This window comes from Passer domesticus, chromosome 2, assembly GCF_036417665.1.
Source record: "Passer domesticus isolate bPasDom1 chromosome 2, bPasDom1.hap1, whole genome shotgun sequence".
In the NCBI taxonomy this organism is placed as follows: domain Eukaryota; kingdom Metazoa; phylum Chordata; class Aves; order Passeriformes; family Passeridae; genus Passer; species Passer domesticus.
Window position 1 is genome coordinate 114,334,328 of NC_087475.1, and position 6,000 is coordinate 114,340,327.

Sequence of the window (6,000 nt, forward strand, 5' to 3'; positions counted from 1 at the left end):
TGCTGCTTCAGAAGAATGGACAAAAGGAGCCTCTTAATGCAAATTACTGCCCTATCATTCTGTGGGAGGTTTTCTAGCTGAAAATCTGTGTGATAGAATGTTATAAAAATAATGTGTGAATATTAAAATGACAGAATGTTCAATATTGTGTAATTTCTACCTAGAGAGTCATCAAAGCGTTCTGTTGGGCTGCTTGTAAAGATCAGTTCTATTTTTAAGCACTTAGATACTACAAATGGTGAAAGCAAATACAATGAAATAGTTCAGATAAAATTCTGTAATGAATGGGTCATTTCATAGAGATTCCGTTAAGGTACTGTCCACTACAAATAACAGTTTTAAGATGAGAATCAAAAACCACCATGTTGAAAACCATCTCTCACAATCCTGAAGAGCAGCTGTGTGTAAAAAAAAAATACAAACACTCAATATTTTCCTCAAAAGACTATAGATTTTGTTTAATCAGCAATTTCAGCAAAGGACAATGTTATTTTTAAAATATATTTACTTGCTGATCTTTACTAGATATATTTTTCTTTTGACTTGAAGGCTGCTCCTGTAGTAAGCATCAAATATAAAATTCTGATTTAACTGAAGTTAGGAGAAACTTTGATCTTCACCTTATAAAAAGGTAAATATTGAGCAAAAACATAAAAGCATGAAAAATTGCCAGTGATACTCTGCTTGCTGTTCCACAGCATTTGCACTGAATGAAAGATTAAACACAAGCTCAGTTACTTGAAATGCACCTCTCCCTTAACACCAAATGAGAATGACTACTTAAAGAATGTACATAAGAACCTTCATAATATATACCCAGGAAATCAAAAAGAAAACAATTTATTTGTGGAAAGAATTGTGGGCATTCTAGTTTAAACTCTGCATCAGTGCAACTGGACCATTCATTCTCACTAGATTATGGGGTATTTTAGGCATTTTAAGTAGTAGGAATGAAGACAAAAGCTGACAATCAATATTCTTTGCAAATAACTGTGAATCAGATACCAACAATTTGATTAAAATTATTCTCTAAGAGCCACACTATTATTTCACTGAGATAAAATATCCTGAAGCGGGTTAATAAACATAAACATTTATCAAAATTAATTTAATTCTCTGCTTCTCAAAGCACCATAAAAACTTCAGTAACATGTATCTTCTTTATTCTCAAGTATATAAACTGATGGGAAAAAAATTGTTTTTTTATTATTGAGACTGAAAGGTACTCATATTGTGAAAGAAACTAGTTAGAGATGAGAGGAAGTCTTTCCCTATTTCAGCGAGGAAAATTTGTGGAAGACAGAGTTTAGCCAATTAAAGAGAATTAGAAAGGTAAGGAAGAAGCAAAATTGTTATAAATTGGATAGATACATACAATCATAAATAACTGAGTGCTTTTATGACATGGCCAAACCATATATTTTTAAAAGGATTAAAAATACACAAAGCTCCATAAAGCATATTATGTTAAAAATGCTGTGGATCAACAGAGGATGAGTAAAATGATATTTTTAATGTTTAATGAAAATCTGTAAATGGTTGTTGATGGCCTTCAAAAGATCCCCTTTGACATTACCTACAACTGAATGAGATTCTTAAGGTGATAAGACAGGCAGTAATTCTAAACAGAGTACAAAAAGGTGATAGTGTTAGAGTACTGCTTAGTAGCTCCTTGACTATTGTCCTTCCCTAAAGAAAATACAGGTTGAAGAACAAAAAGTGTTTCCTTGCCACACAGAGTATTAATGCTTTTGTTATTTCAATTCAGGAACAAGTTAATGTAAGAAAAAGCAGCCTCATGGAAACTTCCCAGTACAGCCATCTTATCCAGCTACAAAAATCTGTATTACAAGTAAGGCATTTTGCAGTATCAGGATGAAAAAAGAAGTGGTTGGAGTTCTTGGTAAAGTAAGACAAGACCATTTTAAAGATATGATTTACACTGGTATGGGAGTTGGGAGAATACTGATGTGCTCTTTAAGCCCTGTGTATGTAACAAGAATTATGAATACTTCTTTAACTTGTTGAGTCAAAATACTTAAGTTTTTGAATAAAGACTTAATGGAGTTGGGATTTTAACTTTGCACATTCTATGAGAGAACAGAGGGGTCTGCAGGTAGCAGTATCCTCATTTTTGCATCAGAGAGGCAAACTGTAGTGATACAAATGGTTACAGATACAACAAAATTCAAGGACATCACTGAAATGATGAAAGCCTTAGTCCTTCCATTTCCCCAAGCCACATCACTAGACTACACTGCTTTTTAAGGACAGTTGATGACATAATGTACAGAATATAGTGACAAGTGCACTGATGGATGAGGTGCCATGGAGTCTCTCCACAGCTAGCATTTATTAATAAGAAATTGACTCTATATTTATTGAATAATTATTGTTTGTGGGTTGTGGGTTCAACATGTGAAGGACAAAAATATAAAAAGGGACAAAATTATTTGAAAATGTAGCCTGCCTTATAATACAGCTGTTCTCAGAACATCACTAGGAAAGCTGTCGTTTAAAGGGAACAGCTGTGTTGACCAAGTACTTACCCAGGGAGGAAAAATGAAAGCACTAAGAAAGCATTTTTTTCCTTCTCCCTCTTCCTGCCCTTGGCGATGCATCAGAATGTGAAATCTGTTATAAACTCAAAATTAAGAAATGAAAATTTAAAAAAGGGACACCCCCTCCAAAAGATAAGAAAACAAACACAGAGACAAAACCAAACAAGTAAACACAAACAAGAAAAAGTGAAATAAATAGGAAGGGGAAAACATAAGAATTAATAATGCTCAGAATTACAACTTTTAATATGGTAATCAAAATGGTTTTCAGTTTTGCTGCTCAACAGGTGAGTTTGAGTCAATGAAAAGTGCTGATCAGAAAGCTTCTCAACAGTAAGATGCCAGATTGACTCAGGGAAAAGAAGGAACAGCTCAGTAGTTGTTCAGAGGTACAATATGAGAGAGAACAGCTTGGGGCTAACAAACCTGTCAGAATACACAAGACGCACAAGCGAAAAAGCTCATGGGTGGAAGATGAAGGCAATCCTGAAGGAAATATAGTGCTAAAGCCCAGCAGAACAAAGTAACACAGAGGACAAATACAGATTTTTGCACTCCTACTGGGACTCCTTCTCGAGCAAAAATGATCCTAGACTGAGGCTGTTAACATCACTCAGCTGCTTCTCATGGAATGAAGGAACCCATCCTTAACTACACAAAATCCTCTATCCCAGTGCTCCTTAAAAACTGGAAAAATGGATGGAAATGGTACCAAAATAACTTATAGACAGATACGTGAATATGAAGACACAGTCCCATCTATTAGGCCATTTACTAATCTATCCTTTTAAAGCTGTTTTTAAGTAAATTACTCAATATAAATAGTGATGGGGATAAAAGTATATAGAAGGAAATCTTGCAAGTTTAGTCTCTGCTCCCCTTTAACTTCCTAATCCAAAAATATACAAGAGAAACACTCTTACTAACTTCATGCAGAAATGTACAAAAGCCAAAAGACAAAGACGTCCTTTCCTGGGTCACAGGTTGTGGTTTGAAGGCCTTATTTTCATACTATTTCTTTTGGTGTCTTTTTGAGAGAAAAAGGAAACTCATTAAAGACGTGGAGCTAAGGGTTTCTTTGTGACCTATTTAAAATCATAACAATACATATAATTTAACCGTACTTATAATTATCATCGAAGTGCAATGGTTCAAAGGAGTACAAGAACATAGTAATAACTTTGAAATTTTAATGCAAAAAAACCAACTTAAACCAACTTGCCTCTTTCCTGTTAGATGTTTTTTCTACACTCCCTAAGCCACTCAGGGTGTTGGAATGAGAATCTAGGGGTGCCAAAATGAGTCACCATTGTCCTCAGGTCTTACTGGGACACTTGTGATGGTACTGCTGAGGTCCCTTCCTCATACCTTTGTAGATTATGTCTCTATGTTTTCCCTTGTTTGTACTTTTCCTGGGTATACTCATTCCAAAGGGTATCCTTCCATGAAAAAGCAAAAACAAATATAAGTAAAAGTCATAGAATCAATACTATAATCATAGAATGGTCTCAGTTGGAAGGGATCATAAAGAACATCCAGTTCCAGCCCCCTGCCATGGATGGGCAGGGTCACCTTCCACTGGACCAGGTTGCTCAGAGCTCCATCCAGCCTGGCCTTGAACACTTCCAGGGATGGGGCAGCCACAGCTTCTCTGGGTAACATGTGCCAGTGTCTCACTATTCTCACGGTTAGGTGTTTCTTCATGACACCTAATCTAAACCTCTTCTCTGTCAGTGTCAAGCCATTCCCTCTTGTCCTGTCACTCCAGGCCCTTGGAAATAGTCTCTCTCCATCTTTTCTATGGACTCCCTTCAAGTACTGGAGGCTACAATTTGGTCACCCTAAAATTTTCCTTTTCAAGACTGGACAATCCCAATTCTCTCAGCCTTTCCTCATAGTTGAATTCAAGTTCCTTAGTTCTTTCTTCATCCTGTTTTATATGCTTAAGACTGCAATTGAACCCAAGCTTTTAGTCATTCTAGGAACTGGGAATGTCGTACATTTTCCTTATAGAAGATAGGTAGATAGATAGATAGATAGATAGATAGATAGATAGATAGATAGATGGATGACAGAGCGCAAACATCCAGAGAAAAGTGTGAAATCACTTGAAAATTCAAAAATGTGTATGCACACAAAAGATTGTTGAATTTAAGAATCTTCCTTTCCTTTTTCCTGGTACTTCAAACACTATTAGAGTCATTACCTTGATAAACACTCGATCCTCTCTATCCTTTCCTCTAATTATGACCCTCCTCTCTTCTCCCTGAAGTTTCCATCATTCTGTCTTTCTGCTGTCTTCTTCTCTAGCAGGATACCTGCAAAACCTTTCTGTGCTTACGCACACCATAGCATTTTCAACTTGCTACCTAAAATCAGCTGGGTTGGAAGATGAAGTTTTGTTATGTTTCTACAAAGGTTGTGAAAGAAGAAAGCCAGAAAGGGCAAGGAAGTCACACTGAGCATGGTGCTGAATAACAAGCTGAAATATTATTAGAGTTTAGAGAAACTTTAAGAAAAAGGACACTACAAGTGGTTCAATCCCAGACAAGAATTTATTCAGAACTCACAAAATTTGGAAAAACTAAGGCAATTAAACTACTTTCACCCAGGTAGTATGAACTACTTTTTTCATGTAATTTCTTTCTTGGAAGCAAAGAAGGACTAAAATATGGCCTTATGTATTGAGAAAGCTATAACAGCTTTATCTTAATCCATATATATTTTAGTGGGTTTAGCTTTGCATTGTTTGTCCATATTTTCTTTATGTAGCACTAAACCCCCTCAGAACACAATGAAATTACCAATTTAAAATTGCAGTAAGCATCATTCAAATTTTTACTACATCAATTTCCACTGACATATTTTCCAGGAGATGAAGTTTGTACTGTACCATTGTCTTCTGTCCTTTGGAACCACTGTTACTGAAATTAAGTATCAGATTTTTAATATATCTTACAATCTGTGACAGGTGTTTTATTACCTCAACCTTTTCAATATTCTGAGTGTTGGTTGCTCCACCTTTCCTTTTCTTGCAGTTTAGGGCCTCACTAAATTCGTGAAAAAAGGTACTGGCCAACAAGCCAAACCACAAAATATTAAAGTTGAAAGAGAAAAGGTCAAAACTTTCAAAATCCACTGTCCTGTTTTATGCATTTCAGGAATTTTAATAAACTCAGAAAAAAATTCCTTGTTTTATGGAATTTAAAACAATAAACAATTATTTATTTTTTTTAAAAAAAAGGATAGCTGAGTTTACTTTGTTGATTTTTCAATTAAAATATAAAAATAAAGTTCCTTTTCCATTCTTCATGAAAATAATATTCCTTCTCACCAAAGATAAAATAATTAATTTTCAAATATTTATCATAAAAGCAAGGAAAATGAAGGTCTGGTTTTGTAAAACTGCCAAATGAGTTTCCACTGGTGATTCCATCCC